This window comes from Pleurodeles waltl, chromosome 4_2 (genome assembly GCF_031143425.1).
Source record: "Pleurodeles waltl isolate 20211129_DDA chromosome 4_2, aPleWal1.hap1.20221129, whole genome shotgun sequence".
NCBI classification, from domain to species: Eukaryota; Metazoa; Chordata; class Amphibia; order Caudata; family Salamandridae; genus Pleurodeles; species Pleurodeles waltl.
Window position 1 is genome coordinate 526,640,348 of NC_090443.1, and position 25,802 is coordinate 526,666,149.

Here is a 25,802-nt window from a genome sequence, read left to right on the forward strand (position 1 = left end):
ATATGTCTAAAAAGACTACGGGGCAGAACAGGGTAAAATAACATAAAACAATCAGCACACACTGGAACACAACATCCCCAGTACAACACAACAACACAATGCAATAATGCAGCACAAAAAAAGCACCTAAAGCAACACTGCGCATCACCACAGCATAATGCAACACAATAACACAAAACAAAACAACAGTCACACAAACCTACAAACGCAACACAATAATAGAACAGTGAAGTGCAAAACAACACAATGGCATGACACAAAAATACACAGACCAAACTTAAATAACAGAATAACGCCACAGCATCACATGGTGACACCCAGATATAGCAGCATAATGCACTCCAACAGCACACTTTCACAACAACACAATATGCCTCAAAACAACACAACAAAATCACAACACAATAACACCACACCTGAACTCAGAAGCATAGCATTGCCTGTCACAGTATAATTGAAAATGGGTGCTGTTGCCTGGTTTTGTGTTAGTTTAATATTTTGTTGTGTGGTTGCGTTGCATGTGATGTTGGTATGCTGTGATTACGAGGTGCAATGTTGAGTTGTGTTTTTGTGATGCCAGTGTGCTGCTTTGTTGCAATTGGTTGGAGTCATGCATTGTGTTGTGCTTCTATACTTGTTGTGTCATTGTTGCACTGTTGTGCTAATGTGTTGCTGTTCTATATTGGTGTTGTGGTATTGTAAAAAGTTGTGTTGTTGTGGTGTTGCTTTACATCAACTGCAGTGTGCCTATGTACAGATTTGCCGTGTCACACATTACCATCTCCACGGATCTGCTTTCATGATATGATAAACTGCATTTGCACCAATAGAGTATCTCCTTATGTGCCACTAAAGACATGTAAATAGGGTCAACTGGTGATTTATTTATTATTAATCTGAAATAGAGAAGAAAAACGGAAAGATCAACAGAGGCAGAGTCCAGCAGGATAAGAATAAAAAAAACGCTAATCAAATTGTTCGATTTCTGCCCTGGCGCAAACTTCACACAAGTCATCTTCTACGTGATTCAGTTTTATGGGGTTTCCTGACTTGAGTTATTTAGATTTTGTTCTGAAATATGGATTCAAGGTGTTTCAAAGATTGAGGTCTCACACTCCCCTACATCTGCCTCCTTGTTTCCGCCAGTTGGGGAAAGAGTAAGGGCTCAGGCGCGAGGATGGTGTCCAGTGGTTCCTGGTGGGGGTGTAATGGAGAGTGCAGCTTTTGTAGATACGAAGGACGTGGTCCTGGTATATCTAATGGAGAAAACTGTGTCTTGAACGTGATGCTGAACTTCACATGAAGCCATTGAAGTGCTTACAGGGCTGGTATGACATGTTATATTTCTGCAGGTTCGGGCACTCCCTGGAAGTCCTCTGGGGATCATGCTGCAGTGGTTTACTCCACCCACAAGAAGGCACTTTGTAAAGTCCATGCTTCAAATAGTTTGTAGGAGCAGGCAATTTTCGGAAACATGGAGGAGTAGATAGCAACAGCGTTAACCACGGCATTGACGCAAGGGGCAAATGAGAGGTGTGTGGTAGAAGACTGCCAGATTCTGCCTTCCACGGGCCGCATTATGGAAGTGCCCCTGGAACGCAACGGGCATTGGCACCCACTTTGCGCACCTCAGGCGCTTTGGTATTACAGAAGGGGCCGCAGATGCTTGTGCGTCCCCTTCTGTAATACCGATAGCACTGGTACACATAAAGGGACGGCGCCATCATCAGAGGGCGTTCCCTCATTTGCATGGGGGCTGGCCTCATTCAAATGAGGGCATCCTGTTGCCGCTGCGCATGTGCCTATCCTACATGCAGGCACAGGGGGAAAGAAACTGTCAGGAGGCGCACTCTCTGTGCGCCCCCTGATGGCTGCCCTCTGGAAGGGAGAAAGGGGGTCCAGTTAGAGCTGCTGGGCACGGGCCTCATGAATACATCTTGAGCTGGGGTCGGTGCCTCTTGGCAGTTCTGATTAACATAACAGGGTTTGTTTGTGCTCTTTTGACTTTGATTGGAGGCTGGTCTCCAATCAGAAGCTCATAAATACCACGAAGAAATACCAAAAATAAATATGATGGAGCTGTGGGTGGGAAATAAATGCAACACGAGTAAATAGAAGAATAGAGGAACTGATGGATGGATTAATTTAAAGAAAAGAGGAAGGACAGACAGATGGATAGAGAGCAAAAGGAAAGGAAGGGTGGACAGGGAAAGGAGAGGATGGACAGAAGGATGTATAGATGGATGAGAAAGATGGATGATATATCTAAGGATAGATGAAAAGAGAGGCAGCTGGATGGAAAGGTTCGAGGAATTATGGATGATAACAAAACAGGAAGATGGATTGAGGGAAGGAATGAATTAAGGATAAAAAGGAGGAAAGAAAGTAGGATGAAAACAGAAAAATATTCAAGAGAAGGAAGGACATTTCCGAATGTTCTCAGGGAGAGCAATCCCCTCGTGCGGTGCCCAGAGTATAAGATGCCCAGTGCACAGTGGACTGGCTATGCCCTTTGTAGATATAATCAAGGCATCTTCAGGAAATGTTCAGTGGGTTCCAAACATCAAATGCGTAGTGCGGGGCTTGAGTTGCAGATGATAGAGAGTACATGCATTCAATTTTAGCAGCCTTCTTGGGAGATTTACTCCATTGTTTAAAATGATCCCAACTTACAGCCGCCACTGACTGTCAAAGTTCCTGCTGAACTGTGTAGCAGTGGGTGTGCTTATTAGTGGGCAAACATTGACTATGGCAAAGTCCAGCCAAACTTTTGTTAGGGCTGTGTAGAACTTTTGGCCCACTAGAGACCACACTTTAGTAAACTCGACATAAACAGTCTTAGTTGATCTTCTGTACTTTTGGAAAGATTTTTTGACAATTGGTTGGGGGTGAAATTGTAGCTAAGCAGAACCTTCTATTCATTTTGAGACTAAAGCTGAACCTTGACTTGAGAACTATCACAGGCACCCTAGCGCGCATCCTGTTGCTCTGCTGTTGAAACACAGAAGGGCAGATGTTAATATATGTTAAATTCCTTAAATACTCCCATAATTTGTTCTCTAAGGACATTCATACGATGTCAGGGACAGGAAACCCATTTCCACCCAGGGGTAACCCTTATATGGTTCTTTAGTAGTCGGAAAGTGAGTTAGAAACATTTTGCACTGTGTAGCTGCAGTGCATTATCCCACCAGGTACATACATTTTCTGCATGTATTTTTTCTGTGCGTGTATTAGAAAGTGCTTTAACATGAGCATATCTTCTCCTCTGACCTTCATACTGTCTTACTGCAGATAGCGAAACCTTGGACATGGCTTGTAAACAACTGGTTCCCAGGCTCAAATTTCAGATCAGATGCACATAATGTATCATTTTACTGGTCACATTGAGTACCCTTGAAAGAAATCGACTAAAAAACTCATCTGATTTTCCCAGTATGATATCACTGGCACTACGTTTGAAATGCAAACCTGGGAGTACCTTCACCCATCGTGCTGGAAGTGAGGAATCTGGGATTCATATTTGCCTCTGAAATGTGATGCGCTCCTTAAGTAAAGAAAATGATCGCGGTTGTCAATCTGGAGTTTCCTTATTCACCGATCTCTTCTCAAGCTTTCAATCTGATCATTGAGAGGAGTTGACCATTGTGATCACGTGCCTGATCTACTAAAACCTTATAAGCACCTGACTCCCAAAGAGTCTCATCAACAGGCTGAAAATACACCACAATCAGAGAGATGTAATGTGGGAAAACGTGCATATAATTGGCCACAAAAAAACGGCCCTGAATTTGCTTCCTTATTTAACTGTGAATGCAACAATCAAGTTCCAAAGTTGCTGCAATGTAGATAAGGTCTTCTGGTACAAAGAGCAATGATACTTGCAGGAGCTGACACCCAGTGACTGGTGGCCCAGGAGCTTGAATTCTGAAACTGCACACCAGCTTAGCCAATGAGCATTGAAGACGCTGAAACAGACAGATCCCAGGAACTCCAGAGCACAGGATTGTGGAATGCTCCTTTTCCAAACCTGAGAGGGTTACTAAAAACGTGGATCAGCAAGTTCTAGTAGCCATTTCGAATTGTCAATAAACAATGAGCCAACTGGACAAAGTGCCCATGATAGGATGATATCTCATAGGCTTATACCCGTCTAAATCATGAAGAATTGTCTACTATGGTAGTCTGCTATTCTTTGTGTACCAGGGAATTTTTCCAAGCACAGAATCAGGTGTGCCACAAGTGCACTGGCAAAACGAACTGCAGCTGCCACCTGACTGGCACCAAGTGAAGAGACACTAGAAGCATGTGTCTGAGAATGCTGCAAAACCACAACTTTCCAACTATTGCAGCAACTCTTGGGGCATAAAGTGCTCTCACTCCACCACACATTGCCCGACAAGCAGCAAGAAGATGTGGCTGAGGGAGCAGTACCTGACAGACAACAGAGCATCTTTGGCAGTCAGCACAGCCACGGTATCTGAGGTGTATAAACTGCCACCGCCATACAGGATAGAGAACCTAGGTCAGGAAGGCCCACAGGCTCCTCCAATCTGTCAGTGCTGCTGTCTTAATGCTCCCAGTGCAGACTCCTCTCACACCTTGCTATCAGCGATTCTAAGTGGCCTCTCAATTTTAATGTATTGGGCTTTATTAAGAACTATTCAGTGTCCACTGAATTCTGACATCTAAAGTTCTCTCTGCTTTACAGCCAGTGTGGAGTCGTTATCTGGAGTTCAGGGGCAGTCAATGGTTAACTGGACAGTAGAAGACACTCAGATAGAGCATCACACATTAATTAATATTCAAGGCAAGTGATGTCCGGTTAGTGCTATATTTTCAACAAGAAATTTATTTTCACGAAGAGCTGATTAAAATGAACAATTAATCGTACACAGTAACTGGAACCTTCTGGGACTCCAAACATTTTAATAGCATTTAGATGATACATTTCCTGTAATATTTGCCATGTGGGCTATGTTGCCTTATGGGACTGAGTTTGGGTCAATTCAACCAACGGGATAGATGTGCCAGACAAGTAAATAAACGAAGCAGATTTGCTATGCTATGTCTTTTGCTATGTATCACTGGTCTCTAGATTTGGGTGAAACTCTGACAGCTCTAGAGGCTGAATTGCCAGCTTTTGAGTTTCCAATAAAAGTGCTTCATTCTCATGACCTAAATCCATAAATAATAAGGGTCCTCACACAGTTAGGTCTGTGTAAATGTTTGGGCAATCAAGAGCCTCAGCGCCCTGTTAAATTGGGCACCGTGGAGTCTGGTAACCACTATCGAGTTTGAGGCCAATTAAGGGTCCAGCCGATGTCAGTGTTTAGAATAGGGGACATGCGTGGTAGTCGTTCAGAATCTATTTTGGTGTCCCCCAGGGGTAACTAGGCTTAAGGATTGATATCTCGAAAGAGACTGGCCCTAGTCCATATTTTTCACTGGTCTAGCACTCATGGGACGAGGGGAACCTAACGAACCCGAAGGTTTCACAGGTTTCAACTAGGAACTTGATTTTAGGGTTAGAGATCAACTGCTGTTTCAAACTGCGCCTTCTTCATCACCAGTATGGCCATAAAGAAGGTTCAAATAGTTCTGGGATCAAGATGGTTATTCAACAGAATCTGCCCCAGAGTGGGGAGGCGTGTGATCTTAAGGTCCATCTGGAACTCAGGAGAGCCATGTATGAGTCGGGACAGTGCGGGCTTGCTATTGATGACACCTGTGATGAAAGTAGGAAAGTGTCTGTGTGGGTCTCCAGTCCAGGTCTTTTTCATCAAGCTAACTGCGCCGCAGTAATGTAATGGTTCTTTAGCTGTGCTAGTTCCTTTAGGTATCCTCTAGAAAGGTTTGTCAGCCAGTGGAGTCTTGTGCAAATCTATCAAGCAGTCATGGGTCAGCTCCTCTTCCCACGGAGTACTTCACCACCTCTTCTCACACTCGTGTCCTGAGGGAGGACACCCACCAAGAAAAGTGTTGCATCTGGCAAATGGTCGCCTGGATGTGAAGGGAAGTGTCTCCTCAAAGTCAATCAATGTACAAAGTCCTTGGCCCAAAGGACTATATTTGACCCATTTTGGAAACACGTGTGAAGCCTGAGCCAACAAAAGTTCTGGTTTGTCTGAATATGAACAAGCTTTTCGAGTCAGTGGGCGATACATGTTCCCTTTATTTCTATACTCTTTTCAGGCTCTTGGTGACCAAGCCAAAGTATAAACCTATTGGAGCTAGTTAATGTGTGTCCTTATATGATGTCGAGACTGAGCCCAGCAGAACGCCACAGTGGCTTAATGTGGTGAAGCTGAGTTTGACTGGGCTAGGAAAAATGCAAGAGCTGACTGTTGTGTCCATCATGGACAAATGACAGCTTGCAGGTGGAGCACCATCCCTACACTGCGGGAGGTCACAGCTAGAATGGGGACATGGGAGCATGGTTTGATTCCCATAGCCCGTATGGTTCTGAAATCAGGCCTGTAACCTGCAGCCTACTGGGAAGGTGCCAGGATGGCAGAATGGCTGGTCTGGCAGTGAATAAGCAAGATTACCTAGCGTATAGACAGTCTTTTCCAAGGGACAGCAAATACACCTCACCTTAAATTACTGCTTACAATCCCAACTTACCACATGTGCTGGGTCAGGAGGCAGCAGACACCTTCACTTGGGTTGGAGGACCCTTTCATTTGAAATTCACTAGCATGCCTGCAGATAATTTATTCACAGACGTATGCCATTGCCAGAATTTTGCTAGCATCTTTTCCGGTTGGCTGTAAATCTGTTACACAATTTGTCATTCTTGCTGGAATCTCAAAGGAAGATTTGGTGTTCATTCAAGTATCTGACAGACTTGCGTAAATATGCTTGCCTTTCATTTGCCAGCACGACTGATATGCAAGTTCAATTGGCAGCATAAATGGTATTTTATATGATATTTTGTATGGTTGTCCATTGCAACTTACTGAAGGTGACTTATCATTATTTAATGCATACATGTCGACCTTTTCATTGTAAACTCTGAGTCTTGTGACTTGTTTTGGTAGGTGTTCCAACTGAAGTAAAGTATTAACAAATACTTTTTTCATTGGTAGTCAAACATTAAAAAGTATGAAAACCCATTAAAATCGGCGGAGGCTATGTGTTTCTTAGGTGAATGAATACAAGTAAAAAGAATGTGTTGTCAACTAAATGTGTGTGGGTTGATATATATGTGCAACCTCTATTGCACAATAGTAAATGCAATATCAATTAGCTGCTAACCAATTTTAAAAGACTGGTGGTCTTATTTTTAACTTGTTGGATTACTCCAACCCAAAAAGCATGTAGCGCAGTTACACAATCATCGGATAGAGTAATCACTGATATAATCAGTAATGCCATCGATCTTGTCATTTGAAATGTCATCAGTGATATCATAGTGTAATTTAACATATCATGAGAGATGTAATAGGTGAAGTCATAAGGAGTGCATGACAGGGGTGTAAGTTGTAGTTCTTTCACAAAGATATAACTAGTGAATTTCAGTAGTTTTTAATTTCCTTTTCTCATGTCAACATTATTATTTTACTTTAACCTTTGTTATTTTCAGTGTATTTCTGTTTTTCAATCTATGTTAAAATCCTATTACCACATGTAACCATAACATCACTTTAACCTTTGTTTTTTCCCATGACTTTCTGTGTTTTTTGATCATATGCCCAGCCCCTGTGCTGACGGACTGTGACCAACTTCCCAGTAACAGCTAACGCTCTGCTGAGTATAACCTTTAGCTGGGTGCAGAGAGGATTACATTAAGGTGAAGAAAAAATTGTACAAAGTATAATATGATGCATTACTTTAAGTCCACACGCCCTATGTTGGTAAATCTTTCTTTGGTAGTTCATTGAAACCATTCCAAATTAAATACTCAATCAAGTGTGAGCAATCATTAAAATAAATAATTATCAAAATACATAAGGAGTCATTACAACCCTGGCGGTCCAAGACTGCCAGGGCTGTTGTGACGGAAGCTGCATTCCGGGTCCTTACGACCGCAGCGGAAGCGCCGCGGTCGCACCGCCGAGGCCTGCGGTTTTCCGCCACAATGGCCCCGGCGGTTCTAATCTGCCAGGGCAGCGCTGCTAGCAGTGCTGCCCAGGAGATTACGAGTCCCCCTACCGCCAGCCTTTCCGCCAGGAAAAGGCTGGCGGTACGGGGAGTAGTCGCGGGGCCCCTGGGGGCCCCTGCACTGCCCATGCACTGGCATGGCCTGACAGGGCCCTTTGGAGCTTTTCACTGTCTACTATGCAGACAGTGAAAAGCGCGACGGGTGCAACTGCACCCGTCGCACGGGCGCAACACCGCCGGCTCCATTTGGAGCCGGCTCCTGTGTTGCGGCCGAGATCCCCGCTGGGCCGGCGGGGATCTCAAAATTACCGCAGCGGGAGTACGGCTGCATTGGCGGCCGCCCAGCGGTCAGATAATGAGGGCCATAGTGCTTTAAAAGCAGTTGATCAGTATATCGTGAAAGACAATGACATAGCCTGTGCAACTGTTGCTTGGGAATTCTAATAAATATGTTTCTGTTATAAAAGTTGGTCGATGATGTCTTGTGGAAGATAAAAATATCACCAGTATAACTGATTCTTAGAGTGTCTCTGCATTGGCCACAGAACGGTTGTCGTACTGATTAATCATTGTGTGGAGATCCTGGCCATGAATGTAATGAATATGGCTGTTAGTCTGCCATCCGTTCTTTGAAAGCAATGCAGTATAGCATAGAAGTGGTCCTTGTGTCCAGTTCATGGAAGAGTGGGCAGAGGAACTTTTTTCTCTTATGAAGAAAAGCTGGACAAACACAGAGAATGTCTGCAGTGATTCCTTGGGGTACGCAGGTGCGGCTCCTGCGTTTGGGTGGAGGAGCGTCACTCTCCTGCCAGCAGCAACCGCTGCAAATCCTTTTACATGGAAAGGATAATAAACTCTGTTTATTATCCTTTCCATGTGAAAGAGGCGGGCATTGGGACTGACGAGCTGAGGTGAGTGCACTGTGCACTCCCCTCAGAGCACATGTGTGTTTGGCAGGCTGTCTCGGGCTGGCCAAACACACACACGGACAGGGCTCTCTCCAGCCCACCAACACATCTGCCTGGGAGCGCCCTGGGCACTCCCAGCCAATCCTGATGCTGCTATGAGGAGCATCATGATTGGGCGCAGGGCAGGCTGGGAGCCTGTGCCTGCAGCAGCCTCGGGAGAGGAGCGGCGTGGGAGCAAAGCAGGTAAGTGATTTTAAAAAAATGTTTCTATTAATTTTCTCCCGCACCCCTCCATGCCCAGCGCCCTCTGCCCCACCCGACAAAGCCACGCGAGCCACTCCTGGGTGTACGAACAGGTTAAACTAGCTCTATTGTACTTTTGTCAGCTATTTCATCAATGTCAGAGTGGCTAAGTACAGCCTTAAAAATTTAAATATAGTTTCCCAGGACGTTGGCAGTATAACGTATCTCTGGCATGCCACTTTTTTGTTGGTGGCAACTGTAAATATATTATATTGTTTTACCTGCATGTTTTGTAGGTCAGCAACTCTAGAGTTTGCTTTCATCAACTTTTGAGGACAAGTTTAAAATTTTAATCTAAATATTGAGGTTCTGTGGTGCGGTCATCTAAAGGTCAGCAGTACTAAGTGAACAGCAGTTGCAAGGGCTAGGTTTTGAAGTGGGAGATTTCCTGTCCGAGGTGATATTTGAAAGTGCCTTTTTCAGATTTGATTCATACACAAACCAAATAGGATGGCGTCACAATGATTGTATGATGTTATCTGTGATATCACCACTGATGTCATTTGATATCTCATCAGTGATGTCGTCAATGATGCAATTTTACAAGTCATGAGTGATGTATTATGTGAGGACATAAGCAGTAGATGTCAGGGGTGCAAGTAATAGCTAGCTCAGTAAATTATAAATAGTGAATGGCATTTTTTTAAATATTATTTTGTTTCCTTATTTCTACTCCTAACTATAATGTTACTTTAACTTATGTTTTTTTCAGTGAATATATCTGTATTTACATATAGTCACACACATACACACACACACACACACACACACACACATATACACACACAGTACCCATTGTTAGCTGCAGTTTGAAGAAAACAGCTTTTCAAGATAAATACCAAGCACCCTGTCTCTGCCAGCCTTTGCATGGCATTGCGACCGCCATTCAAAGCCGGCAGAGAGGGGATTCGTAATCCCCAGGGCAGTGCTGCTTGCAGCACTGCCTTGGTGGATTAAGACCGCCGCCACCGCCAGGCTGTCGACTGGCAGCAACCTGGCGGTGCCGGCGGTCGGACCGTGGCGGCTTTGCCAGGGTCATTATGTGGAGGCCGGACCGCTGCTTTGGCGGCAGTCTGACCTCCACCGCAGCCCTAGCGGTCATAATCAGGGCCCCAGTGTTTCCTTTTGTCTCTCATAATGCAGACTCAAACTGGAGGGGAGGGCACTTTGGTAAAAATTGAATGAATAACAATGTTTACTGTCCTCTCAAACAGCAAAGCCATCATCTTTTGAAATGGTCCAGACAGTGGTGTAACAAAGACCCCCCCGCGCCCCCTGTTTTGCGGCAGGGCCCCAAGCTCCAGGGGCCTCCTGCGTAAAACACCTGGCCTGAGTGAGTCTGGAAGTAAGGCCCTCTCCACATGTTTTGCAGGGGGCCCACTACAGTTTCATTACGTCACTGGGTCTAGAACAGAAATATCAAACTCAAATATCACATGACATATTGTGTCCTAAATAACATTAACTAAAATATCGCCCCACTGGAGTTATTAAAATCTACACCCAATAGGACAATATTCTCCTACTTGATACTTGGGAAGCAATATTTCTGACAGAAGATATTTTTGCTAATCATATTTTGTTCTACAACTGTTGGATTATACAAAAAGGCAGGATATTCAAAATAAATTATTATATGCCCATTTGATGATTAGTATTCTTCTCTTCAACTCTTCTCTGTGTTTTTTAAAGCTCTCATGACGCATTCCATCCCTCTATTTGATTGTAGCCAGCAGGATTATATTAATTGATGAAAAACTCTTTATTACAGGGATCCTGCATTGGAAACCATGCACAGCTAGTATATTTAATAGCTCAGATATCAGGATGTTGGCAGCCATTGTTTCTACCTTTCACCTTTCTACCTATGGACACCTGGTTGCAGAAGTTAAAGCTCAGTTTATGGCAGGGTTTCTGACCTCAGTCTGGTGCAATTATCAGTGCAATTGGTTCCTCACTCCCTGTAGCCTGACAGAGAACTCAGTTCGACCATTTACTATGCTTCTGGGAACCAAATGTTTGGTGTCTCGTGCAAGCAAATAACACTGCTAGTTGTGCCTTTGAGCAAGGCATGCTGATGCATGCATCTCACTGCTCTTACACTGATGAATGAGACAACAAAGCTGGGCCTGTTGTACCTGCAGACTTCAAGATTTGTCAAAAAAAGTGATGATGTGCCTTACCTCTGGATGCAAGGACAGATCATAGTACTCTGCATTTAAGTCCAGTTTTGAAAACCAATTTACCTTGTTGAGGTTCCCCATCACACTGACAGTGATCAGCATTAAGTTCCTGTCCCCTGGTTTGCTTTATTGCTCAATCTCATGTCCATGCAGATTGTGACTTCAACTGGTTCTTTGGCTTTGTTGGTGTCTACCATGGGCATGTTACTTTAGCCTTCTCAGTGATGTGTTCCTGCTCAAACTGTCATTATTAGTCTGCCACCTTGGATCTCATGTGAAATGGCATTGGTCAGTGTTTCAGGTCAAGCAGTAGACATCCCTTACATTGTGTAGTTTGACCTCTCTCTGCTGGACAAAGCCCACCACCATTAAAAGTCATCCAGATTCTTCCTCTATGTCAACATGTTTTCACACTCAGGTACTGATCGCAGGGTAGAACTGCTCAGCGTTTCTAGTGTGGCACACCTGAAGAGCAGGTCTGTGCCCAGTTCAGTAATGAAGACCCTGGCCCCAGTTTCAGGATCATTATTCTGAATCCTGGCCTAAAACACTGTTCACGAAAGTAGTTTCAATCTTGGGAATGTTTCCATCACTTTGATTTGCACAGAAGGTCCTGCATCTATAATGTCTGTGAGCTCCAACCCTGGGATCTGTACTTTGCATCAGGGTTGGGTCTTTCAATTATTCTACCCCCATCATATCAGTGATATTATAAAGAATTTGGTAGATGTGCTAGTTGCCAAGACCAATTTCTGCTGAGACTTCCACCACATTCCCACCTTTTTCACTTTTTGCTACTTTGACCTTGCACCTCTGAGCACTGTTGAGGAGTCAGGGATCCTGTGCACCTGTGTTTGTTTGCTAAGATATCCGAGCTGGCAACACCTGTGTTGTACGGCTGAACAAAGCCATCATGTTGTAGTCCACCTCTTGAGTGCCTTCTTACTTTACTTTTCTGAAAATGTACGAGCTCGTTGACAGCTGTCCGTCTGGGTACACCCTGTAAAGGATAACCCCTGTATCTAAGGATTCCCAACTGTCTGGCCCGGAGTTATGTAATAAAAGTGCATCTGCAAGTTCAGCAGTTGCACTTTTATCACTGACTGTCAACCTAACTTCGATGTTTTGCAGCCTGCTCGGAATTCTGTTTTACTTTTCATTGACAAACCTGCAAAAACGGTTTAAATGTCCTTCATGCACAGGGAGGTTTCTCCCTGTTCAGCAGGAGCATTTTTACATTTATCTTCCTGGGACTGCCATGCCCCATAAGGCAGTCCATAGAAGGAAAAATCCGTGGTGGTAGATCATCCAACTGCCAAGGTTAAAGAGTCAGCCGAGGGAATGATGTTCCAATAGGCCCAAAACCCAAGCTTATGTCATCAAACTGGGGAACATTCTGGAATCCCTGTTGTTGGTGATCATTAGAAATGCAGGACTATGTAAAGAGAACAGTTTTTTCTCTAGCTTGGGTTCTGAGACTTTTCCATCAGAAGCCAAGAAGTTTCCCCACTTTTGAATGGGTGGAAGACCCACACGATTTGCAAGGTTAGTACCCTGCTAAACCAAAAGTGAGGCCCTTACTGTTCTCCTTTCATTTCTTGCCTGCGCAAAGACTCCACATTTGAACCAAATCACCCTCTTAAAGATTTCGTTTGAAAGACTTGCTATCAAATATAAGGTTCTGGATGCTGGTCATTGACACTTTCAGGTTTTTACAGTATTTGCCGTTGCAGATGTGCTGCCTTGTATGGTCTAGTGCAGTGGTTCTTAAACTATTCACTTCTGTGTACTCCCACTTCATCATAACTGGAACCCAGGGACTCCCACTGAATCATTAGTGAATCCGGGAACCCCCACTGAGTCATAACTGAAATCCAGGGTCCCTGGCCTAACAATTTTCAAGGATTTGAACCGTAAACAAATACAAAAAAATATTGAGCCACGCATCCATTAAACAAATACACAAATGTTGAAATATTTTACTTATTTCAGAAAAAAATGTTTGAAAACTTACATTTTAATTTTAATCAGAAGGTTGGAGCATGTCTAAATTCAATTGAGGCCAGTCGTTATCCATACTGCATTCTGTTTGATGCACTTGTACTGCACCCACGAATCAATCTAAGGATGCTAACTTAATTTTTAGCCACCAATTTCAAATTCCCTCATATTTACACAATGTTTTATCATTTTTAATTTTACATTGTGCTTCTTTATTTATATACACTGTATTCATCTGATAATATAATTTACTTTTTTTAAGCAGTCGTGACCCCTTGAGTAGGCTTTGTGAACCCTCAGGGGTCCCGGACCACAGATTGAGAACCACTAGCCCAGACAACCAGCATTCTGCCATATTTGCATCATCCGGTGTGTGTGTGTGTGTGCTGGCATGTCCCCGTCACCTGGTTTCAACAGGCTTTCCCTGTAGAAGACGTTTAGGGGCATATTTATACTCTGTTTGCACTGAATTAGCATCATTTTTTTTTTACTCTAATTCGGTGCAAAACTAACTCCATATTTATACTTTGGTGCTAGACCCGTCTAGTGCCAAATTTATGGAGTTAAAGTCATTTTCTGAAAGTGGAGACCTACCTTGCCTTAATGAGATGCAAGGTAGGCATTCCTGTGCAAAAAATGACTCTATACCTTAACGCCATATTTAGGGGCATATTTATACTCTGTGGTATATTTATACTCTGTTTGCACTGAATTAGTGTAATTTTTTTTACTCTAATTCGGTGCAAAACTAACTCCATATTCATACTTTGGTGCTAGAACCCGTCTAGCACCAAGGCCCTGATTTATACTTTTTGTGCGCCGCATTAACGTCATTTTTTGACGCAAAAGTGGCACAAACTTACAAAATATTGGCCCTTATTTATACTTTTTGTTGCAAAACTGCACTAACTCAGTTTTGCACCAAAAAGTTTAGCACCGTCTTGCACCATTTCTGTGCACCAGCCGGGCACCATATTTATGGAATGGTGCAAGTCGGTGCAAAGGTTAGGCTAGAGTAAAAAAAAAAATGACTTTAGTCAGGTGGGGCTGGCAGTATAGAAGAAGAGGGTTTAGCACCAAAAAATGACTTTTGGCAGGTTAGAGTAAAAAAAAATGACTCTAACCAGATTAGCGTCATTTTATGGTGCAAAACCTACCATGCCACATGACTCCTGCTTTAGAAAAGGCAGGAGTCACGCCCACCACCCCAAATGCCAGCACAGAGGACAAGGGTTCCCTGGGCATGGCCATTGCACCCTGTGCCATGTATGGGGGCCCATTGTAGGGCCCCATATGGCACTTTCAAAAATAAAATGCAATCTTACCTATACTTACCTGGGATGGGGTCCCCCATACTCCACAGTCCCTCTGGTGTGGGTGGGGGTGCCCCTGGGGCCTGGGGAGGGAACTTATGGGCATATTCCATGGTGTTACACCATGGAAATAGGCCCACAGGTCCCCTAACGCCTGCCCTGACCCAAGCTTTAAAAAATGGGGCAAAGCAAGCTTTGCCCCATTTTTTGACCCCTCCTCCCTCCCTTGCACCATTTTTGCATGGGACTATAAATGTGGCGTTAAGGACATAGAGTCATTTTTTGCACGGGAACACCTACTTTGCATCTCATTAAGGCAAGGTAGGTTTCCACTTCCAAAAAACGACTTGAACTCCATAAATTAGGTGCTAGACGGGTCTAGCACCAAAGTATAAATATGGAGTTAGTTTTGCACTGAATTGGAGTAAAAAAAAAAATGACGCTAATTCAGTGCAAACAGAGTATAAATATGCCCCATTAGCGTCAAAACACGATGCTAATCTGCTTAGAGGCATTTATTTTGACTCAAACCTGCCTAACGTCATTTTTTTTAAAGCTAGCCTAGCCTTTGCACCGGCTTGCACCATTCCATAAATATGGTGCCCAGCTGGTGCTAAAAAATGGTGCAAGCCGGTGCAAAACCTTTTGGTGCAAAACTGCGTTAGTGCAGTTTTGCACCAAAAAGTATACATAAGGCCCTTAGGCCCGTATTTATACTTTTTTGGCGCCGCATTTGCGTCATTTTCTGACGCAAAAACGGCGCAAACTTGCAAAATGCCATTGTATTTTGTAGGTTTGCGCCGTTTTGCATAAAAAAGCGGCGCAAATGCGGCGCTAAAAAAAGTATAAATACGGGCCTTAGTGTTGTAGGGTTACTATGTCCCTTGAGTGTGTTCATTACAGGTGCATTGTCTGCCTCACCTTTAGCACTTTGTCAGCATTTGGGATATTTTGTAGACAGGTTCACACACAAAAATAATTAGTAATGATTACTTTTATCACGCCGGCAGTTCCATCAGTGGGAGAAAACATTTTTTTTATTATTTCACCAAAGCCATCCATAGCACCCACCCAGTGGGGAAACACAAAATGAATGGGCCTACAGAATGTGAAGAGGGCCCCCTGAGTCTCCCATATCTAACAGTTGTGCATTGGCCTTTGGCTGAATGGGGCCACCCAAAGGGTTGAGGGGCCCCTGAAGGCTTGCACCCTACCATACTGAAGGGTCTGCAAGGACCCATGTTCGGATGGCTCCTTCGCAATGTCGAAGGAGCATCGTCCCCTGGCTTAGAACTAGGAGCTCTAAAATAAAATGATATTTAATTATCGTTTTATTTTACAGCCCCTGGCTAAGCCAGCAGCAAGTGCAGGGAGGGGCGGGGCTGGGCCCCGGGAGGGGGAGAGGGAGTGGAGTCTGTGCACTTGAAGTGTGCATGTGTGTTTGGCTGGCCATCTCAGGCTAGCCAAACACACATGCGCACTTAGGTTTCTCCAACCCGGCTGTGTACACAGCCAGGTTGGAGAAACTGCACAGACTCCCATGCAGTGTCTGAGTGGCAGGCCAAGCCCCTCAGACTAATCCTGGTGCTGCTTTCATGCTAGGTATAGCATGAGAGCGGCACCAGGATTTCTGGGGAGCCTATGTTGGTGTCCTAGTGAATGCTCGGCAGCCAGCGGCTTCCATGAAGGTAAGCTTTTTTTAATATTGTTTTTTAAATGCCCCCCTTCCCCGTCCCCCATTCCCCATGAGATTTGTGGTGGTTGCTGCTGCCCGTGTTACGCCCCTGCACCTACCCTGAGCCAAGCAACACACCGGTCACAATGGCACCAGTTTAAAGGGCGCTGCACATTTGCTGACTCATCCTGCCCACAACCATGGAACATTGTGCCAGATTTACAAGGCCCTAGCACCACAGAAGTGTCACTTTTTGCTGTGCAGTGTGCCACATTTACAAAGCGGTGGTAAGCCACTTTTTGTGACTTCACCTTGTAAATATGGGCCCCTCCGATGCAGTTTTCTTCGTCAGAGGGTCCTGCAATGGGCGTTGCTGTGGGCATTCCACAGCAAACAGTTATGGCCTTTTCACACTGCCCCAGATTTACAAGAAGGCGTCAATCTGTGGCAGCTTCGAAAACTAATGCCAGCCCAGGGGTAGCGTTAGCATGGTGCAACGAGGAGGAATACTTTTATTCCTCCTCGTTTTTGCTATTTCCATTTGTTCTGCTTTCTGCAGTACACATAGAAAGAGCAAAAGGCCATGAATGATTGCTTATGTGCAGGAAGCTGTCCCTTCCTGCACATAAACAATTGTTCAAAAATCACGATTTGGTACTGCTATTTGTGCTGCATTCTACAGCACACTTAGAAGGATCAAATCACCATTGTAGATTATGTGCAGGAAGGGACATAACCAATCAACCCCCTCAACGCAGACACTTTTGCACTATGGTGCAAGAATGCCTGCTTTGGCAGCTAAATTAAGGCTGGCAGTGGGGGAAACACAGGGGTGCGCCGTATTTTATGAAGTGACACAGCGCGGCGCTGCAAATTTTGGAGCAGCACTGCCCTGTGCCACTTTTTTTTTTAGTAAATCTGTACCATTGTCCGCGAGTGAGTGTGTGGACATGCACACGCAGGCGTCAGGGTACTTTTAAAGGGGCCGCAGGATACAGCTGGGCTCTGTGTACCGCTGTTGCCGCAGGTTCTCGGTTCTCTCCCTCGGGGAGAGTAAGCATAGGAAGCAATAATCAGGCCTGGGCTGTCAGAGCCATCAGTGCCACCAGATGCACTTTTCTCGATAGTCACGTGTTACCTCGCGCGTATGTGCTTCTTACAAAGACCATTTCAAAGGCCTTTTCCGGTTCTAATTTCAGAACATCCGAAACATCTCTGCCTGCGCACAGTCTTACAGCACGCGAGCCAGATCTGGCACTGGTCCATTTGACAACGACACAAGACTGACGATGCTCTGACTGCTCTTGAGCCCTTGCACAACCTGGGGTGCAGTCATGAAGAGGATGAATCTTGGGGAAAACTCGGCGCATCAGGAAATTTCGGCCCATATTTATACTTATTTAGTGCCGCATTTGCACCGCTTTTTTGACGCAATAGCTGCGCAAACTCACAAAATACAATGGTATTTTGTAAGTTTGCGGTGCATTTTGCGTCAAAAATTGCGTAAATACGGCTCTAAAAAAGTATAAATATGGTCCTTAATTTGGCAGTTTTTTTTGTTTTGTTTTTTAGAAACAAGCTCCTACTGTTCTTAATAATAAATAGAAACTTCTCAACTGGCTGTCATGACGTGGAGAATCAGCCGACGATTTATTTTCCTCAAATGTGCAGTGAAAATTCCCAGCCAACATGGTGAGGAACCTGAATTGACTGGGTGGGTCTCCTCAAGCCTGCCGAAGACTGGACCTCCACTATCCCTGTATGGCGGCCCCTCTCCCAAATGTAAGACAGGCCCTAAATCGGTAATGCAACCATTGCTTTACTTCATATGCAGATAAAAATGTGTGTGGGTGGTACCCACAGTGAGATGGAGGTGCAGGGGCTGAAGTGTTTTGGCATTGTATATTATTGCATTTCAACATTTCTATAGCGCTTATTGCCACTAGGTAGCTAAGGAGCTTTATAAAGAACCCATTTACCTCAAGTGGGGTACAATGTGATGAAAAACACCTTTAAAAAAATATATATTTTAACATATCTTACATTTAGCGATGTCTCATTAAGCAAACAACCCTCAGTAACTCTTGAATAACATTTGAGGGAACCTACGCTCAATACCACACCACTTTACGGTACACATCTTTGCATTACCTATTAGTTTTACTTGGCCATTATTTACATTGTCATAAATTACAGTATTTTTTTACCTTGAGGATTAGAGTGAAACGTTAGAGTTAGGCTTAGTGCTAGGGGTTGAGTTAGAGGTTGGAAGTACAGGGTTTCGGGGAGAATTTGGGTTGGGGATAAAGTTATGGATTGAGGGTAGGAGGTGGGGTGAAGTTAGGGATTGGTGGGGTCAGTCCAGGGGAAGCAGAACCAACTTAAAGCTTTCCGTTCTTCAAAGTGCAGTGAGCTAAATGCAGTCCACCTCGCCTTGCAGGAATGTGCCCACCATCTGAAGGGTCATCAGGTCCAAACAAGCATAAACAAACAAGTGGTGATGGGTACTTGAACCATCAGGGAGGTGGCAGAGTCCAGTCCCTTTGGCTACTGACCCAGAGGATCTGTACGTGGGTGCAGTTTAACCTGGTATCTCAGAAGGGGGTCTATCTTCTGGGGAGGGAGAACTGGGCAAGCAACAACATGAGAAGGGTATTTTCTCTGATCATTTTAAAATCTGTGAGGAAGGAGGTGTTCCAGAAGTTGCAGAAGAGGGTTGGCTGTCCAGCAGTGGATCTCTTTGCTACCATACCAGTAGAGCTGGTCTACGGAGTTCCTCCCTTTCCCATGATTCCCTGGGTGCTACAGAAGATGAGGAAAGATGGAGCTTGGGTTCTGCTTGTGCTGAGTTAGCTCCAGAGTGGGAGAGACGTCCCTGGTAACCACTTTTACTGGAGATGGCAGTGCCACCTAATTGGGGTATTCCGGGTCCTCCCTACCGTCTAGTGGACACTCCCCTTCCACGAAGAATGTTACAGAAATGTCACCTTCTGGCTTGGCTGTTCAGCGGATTAATCTGTTGGCTAGGGGATGTTCTGCAGCAGTGGTGAATTTGATTCAGACTTCCAGACACTCTGCAATCTTAAGGCCCTACTCCAGGCATTGGAACTCTTTTGAGAAACGATACAAGGAAAGGGGGCTTGAATCAGTATCTGTTAAACCTATTAAGATTCTGTTTGTTTTAATCAGATGGCTTCGTATTGGGTCTGCCCTTTCTGTCCTATGGGCTCAGTGGGCAGAACTGAAGGCATTTAAAGGCCCAGAGTTAGACGATTTGGAACCTTTAGTAAACACATTTATGAAGAGTATTTAAAAAAAAAAAGAAAAGCTATGATAGTTGTATCCTGCTCGAGCTCGGGCCCTTCCCTTAGTTTTGAGAGCTATTCACCTGCAAACTTTTAGAGCCCTTGGAGAACATAACTATCACGTTCGATACTCTTAAAGTTAGGTTTTTTGTTACAATTCCATCAACAAAAGTCTGAGCCTTTTACTTGAGTTTTTCCAGACACAATTGTGTTGAGATGTATTCTAAAGTTTTTATCAAACATTCCTTCTGTAGATAACAGGTTAAGGGAGGTGGGTCTTTCAGTTGTCTTTCCTGATCCCCAAACTGAAAAGAAAGCCTCCTTACATCCACTAGATGTAAAGAGGGCAGTCCTACTCTATCTAGAAATGAAGGAAGCCTTCAGAAAGCCAGGCAGACTTTTTGCTACATTCAGTCAAGTGGGAGGTGGACTTAAGCCTTCCAATCCACCTTCGAGTAGATGAATTAAGCAAACCCTTCTTCTGACCTAGGAAGCTCAAGGTGGAGAGTTGGGTAGCCAGATGCAGCAATATCTGCAAGGAATATTCGTACCTTATAGGCAGCTTTTAAGGGGGTGTCTATAGATTAAATCTGCAATACAGCTACATGGTCATCACCCCACACGTTTGTGGATCATTATAGACGTAGTGGTAATACATCCAGAGTGTTCCCTTTGGCTGTGTTGAATGCAAGTGTTAACCTGTGGTAAGTGAATTTAACATATAGTATATTTTCACTATGTTGCTGATTAAATATTTTGTTTTTGTTTTGCATAGCAACTATACCTCTTGAGTGTGTTTGATTTCTATATCGTTATGAGTCGTTTTTTTGCTTTGGTTTCGCTCAGTAGTTACTGTGGTAAGGGGGAATGCCCCAGTTACTTACCTGTATTCTTCTTTACTCCAAGTCTTCCTCACCAGAGCCAAGTTCCCATCCCTCCCTACCCTTCCTATGTCGGCTATATTTAAGTTATGAGGCATGAGGAGGAAGAGGAGGAGTTAAGGGCGGGACTTCCTTTTTTGTATATTAGAGAAGGGAAGAGGAAGTTGGTCATCTTGTGGGAGCAATGAGAACAATTAGAGCTGTTTCTCATTCAGTGATTACTGTGGCGAGGAAGACTTGGACTCGGAGGAATGAAGATTTTAGCTTTACTGGTCACACCGATACCTGCCTTCTTGTTTAATCTATGGGCATGCGCCTGGATTTCAATGTACCACCCTAGTGTGGGGTGCAATGGATTTCTATATTCAATAGTATCTAGTAATAGCATGCATGTCACACATATTCTTTCCCCTATCCCTTAGAAGACTTCACTCTCAATCCGGCTGTTTCTTGAAAGCTCAGAGAAGCTTAGAAGTGTCACTAGGCGCTGCACCAACAACCTGAATGCTGGGTGTCAGCTTTTTTCACCAGCTTCAGGAAACTTTTAGGAACTCATTATGATTTTCATGAAATTACCAGACAGTAAAAGCGCCCTGGAATATATCTCTTGGAATCCATGTGGGTTTGCCCCAGGTGCGGCAATTTTATTGTCATTTTCTGCACTTTTCAGTTCAGGAAATGGGGTAATGTGGTTGGCTGGAATTACTGCACCTCAATTCTGCCCATTTGCCCTCACTCCATCCCGTTTTCCTTTGCTCATGTATAAAATATTACCTGCAAATCTGCAGAGGACAACATCATTGACGTGCAAATTAACAGCAAAAACAAACAGTGCTTGTGCCCAATCCCAGGTGGCCAAAGCTTTTAGAATAAAGGCCTTAATGGCATTAGACTTGGCTGAGTACATGATGCCTGGTGCTGCGCCATGTTACACAGGGGGAACAGTGAACACAGCTCCATGAAAGAACACTCAGTTGGAGTTTGAAGCACAATCTATCCAGCAGCTCCCTCTTCCAGCTACTTCAAGCTGTCGCTCCTCTCACTGTCTCTTTATTTGAAGTCTAACAGACTCCTTCACGTCTTTTCCAGAACAATCCATTTACCCTCAGCATTCTGACCAATTGGCCACTCCCTACTGATCACGCGCACAGTTAATGAGCACGACTTAATATTTAATCATTCTACTGTAACACATGCACACTACATCTTCTGCAACAGATGTCATAAACTTGGTTCCCGTTTAAAATAAAATGAGCAGCCAAGAGCTCCGTTTAAATTAGAAAATGTTGATTCAAATGTACAAAGGCATTTTACATGCGCAGTACCTGTACAGCGCAAAACTTTGCGCATGTAAAATTAAAAATTGCAGTGTTCAAAGGCATCACTGCAATTTGCAATTGTTTTGTGGAATGCAGAATCTACACTGCAGGTGCTTGCAGGCCGAAGCGAGAGTTTCAACCCAGTCCTCACAACTCACAAGAAAATATATGAATGCTTTGCAACTACTCTTGTCTGAGTTTACAGAATGGTTAACGGTGTCTGCTGTATGAGGGACGGCTGGTTGCAGCAGGAGGGAGAACAAGCATTGCCAAAACCAAATGGTCTCACCTTTGAGAACTATTGCCTTTTGCAATGGTTTTTCGCTTTGCAGGACAGCATCCCCACGCAGTGGTAAAAAAAAACAAAAAAGAACACAGTTAAAACAAACTGTTATGGGGCAGTGGTTGTGTCATTTTGTAGGCACACGCACCACATATGTACGCATACACAGAGGCAAGTGATTTTTTTAATCTAATGATTTGAATTAGTAAACAAGAAAACTTTAAGAATTGTGAAAGTTTCTTTTTGTGAAGTATGGGTGAGCGGGAGGCCAGGTGCAACATGGAGGGACGGGTGGGAAGAAGCAACATTGAGGGGCGGCATGGGGGAAGTAATACAGAGGGCATGGGTAGGTGGAAGAATTGTGGGGGGGGCATAATCAACACAGAGGGTGTTGGTGGGGAGGAGAAGCAACAGATGAGAGAGATGAGGGCGCGGCTGGGCTCTAAGCAATGTGGAGAGAGGGACTGGGGAAGAACATGGAGAAAAGGGACGGGAAGGAGAAGCAAGAGGTGAGAGGTCACGGTTGGGGGAAGCAACATGGGCGGGAGGATAAGGAGACAAAGCAAGTGGCAGGAAAAAAACCGCACAGTGGGTGGAGGAGGAACACATGTGAGAAAGCAACAGGGGGAGCACACGATGGGAAGTGCAACCTGGGGGGGTGGGGATGCAGTGGGAGAGAAGTTAAAAACAGAGACAGCTGAAAAACAAATGCACTTCCATGAAGTGCTTAACCCCAAACAAAATAGTAATGCTTGAAAATAAAGCAGCCGAAGCTTCGCGCCAGCTAATCAAATGAGATGGTAAAGAGGACATGCAACATGGTAGGGATAGATATAAGATTAACAAGCTGGGGGACAAATAGCTAGCAGGCAAATGAGATTGAGAGGAAAGCCAACCAATGGTATGCAAGGGCCTGGCTCCAAGCCCCTATATGTTCTTGGTAAGCCTACAATAGGTCTCACAATAGACAGTGCATGTGTTGTCTAATAGGCTCAACCTAAAAATGCAGTCTCATATAGCACTGCCTACTCCATCATGTTCCTTTCCTAAAGTGCCATTTATTGTAGTATGGTGAATGTGTTCTTTTAAACAAAAGGGCTTAGAATGCCTAAATATTAAAAAAGCAAAGATGGAGTTCTGCTGTTCTTTGCAGGCCACCATATCTGCATTCTTGGAAGTTTGCAACAAGAACCACCCCCATATCCTGCCTCATAAATATGAATGAAATGAGACGTCTGTGATTCATAGCGAGCCAGCATGATTGGTTGGCTACATCCAATGCAGAGCAAATACCTGAGCTGGTTGCTGCACACACACTGGAAAATCAGCACTTTGCAGTGACATCGTCAGATGATATGTCTGACTCTTCATTCTTACACTCACTACATGTTTACTCATCTGAACCTGCTAGTGACTATTTAATTTACTGGGACATATAATAATGTGGACTGATGATCTATAGGGGCAGATGTTGTCTAGTGGTTCAGTTATCTGGTGAGGAAACCACGAGGGTTCTAATAATTGCTTCCTCCTTGGAGGAATAATGTGATTCTGGACACATCATCATACCTCCCGGCACCCCCGCTATAAAAACTGGAGTGAAACACAAATTCCCAGAAGTAAGCATTATATTAACACATGGACAAAATGGGCACGTACGATTCGCACCACATGCAGGCCATTACTCAACATAGTGCGATCAGTTCATCCATCTTGTAATACTTAGCTCTAAAATCAATGCTAATAATTTAAAATGAGATTCAAGGCCATCTAGTTTGTCATCTTCAGTTACTAAGGAAGCCTCAGATAGAGAGAGGTGGACCTTTGAGTTCTAATGAAGCCAGCCCTTCTGCCAGGTCTGAAATCGATGCCAGACAACCCATAATATTCTCAACACCGGAGCAGTCACCTCCTTTACTGATTTCATAATTTCTTCAAAACACAATTTTGGAAGGCCAAACTAGTGGATACCATGTTCTCAGCTCCTTCTCTCTGACAAGGCTTCTCAACATTTGGGTATGGCTCTGGTTGCGGGTTCTGCTAATTCTGTGCCACCCATAACATTTCCTTTCTAGGCTCTTCTGTTACCTCACCTGCAAAGAGCTACAAGCTCCATTGTGTTTCCCGCTGAGTGGGGAGGGTGGGCACGTTTGGAGTTACACTCCTGTAGTGGCTAAGGCAGTTTTTGGTCTGGGGAACCTTGGTTGCTGTTAGTCCTTGCTTTGTTCATCTCTTCGTAGACAATGCGACAGTAGATAGCGTGACAATCGAATAGTGCAACAGCAAAATCCATGCAAAGTCACCAGTTGCAGAGTGGAGATGTGGTCCAGTAGTCACGTTTTTGACTGTGGAATATGAAGGCTTCAGTTTCACAATGTTGGAAAACTGTGACAATGTCCAAATATGTGTGTTCTTTCGGTGGACTAATATACATCTGTGGCAAAATTGTTAGCATTTACAAACGACCAACACACAGGATTGAGCGCCTGATGAAACGTAAATTAGCGGCGGTTCTGAAAACACGAGGTTACAGAACTACATCCTGTAAAGCCTGCTCTGAATTGTGTGATTATTTCTGTATGTTCATGTTGAACAATCTTGGGTTCTGTCTCGTTGCTCATGAACATCAATAAAGGTACGAATGTACTGTTTTGCTGAGGGGTCTGTAAATGCAGATACTAGATGAACTGCATAGGGATGGTGGGTAGATGATGGGTAGAATTGTTGCTTTTTCCAGGAATCTACAGGATGATGACAATGAGGTTGTTTTCAGTGATTGATGTTAGGTTGTCTATTTGTTCCTGTTGATCAATATTAACCAGCGCATACACTGGCTGTCTTTATTGATCAGTTCCTATGTGTAATTGTTCTTTGTCTCTAGGGATCAATGTGTAGGTCTATTGGATATTTCCAATCTCTTGGATACTTTCACAGATTAGTTTATAGATTGTCTGGTTGATCTATAGATCAGTATGTCAATCCTTCGGTTGTGGCATCTGGCATGTCGTGTTTTAAATCTATGACTTTCTTCTTTTTACAACATTATTTAGGCTGTCCTTTCTATTATTGATGGGACGAACATTTCGGATTTATACTTGCAGTGTAAATATGATTTATGGAACTATCATTTCGTATTTGTTTACTATCAATTTTTAAAGCAGTACCTTGAGATGCTCCTAGACTAAAAATAAAGATGTTCTACGTTGTTTTTTTTTATTAGTTTAGTGTCTCAGTTAACTTAAACATAAATTAATATTTTGTTTCTTTTAATTTCAATAAACAACACATACTTGTGCTATTCAAATAAATTGAAAACAGAGTAGTTACAGTGGTTTTTACTAAAGAGAACAGCACATTTACATCAAGAGGAGTGTGCCAATTGGTTTACCTAAAAATATCTGACAACTGCAGTCAATACATTTCATGAAAGTCATTGACCACAATCTGCAAGGTCAGATGTGGTCCAAGGGCCCTCCACGTGACCATTGTCTCTGCCTTCACGTAGCTTGACCGTGCTCATGGCTA

At 43.9% G+C, this 25,802-nt stretch overlaps 1 protein-coding gene across 1 annotated transcript in view; it reads left to right on the forward strand.

The window, feature by feature from the left end:
* The window catches only part of NMNAT2 (nicotinamide nucleotide adenylyltransferase 2), a 210,266-nt gene that overhangs the window by 56,186 nt on the left and 128,278 nt on the right, over positions 1–25,802 (forward strand). The window lies entirely within an intron of this gene.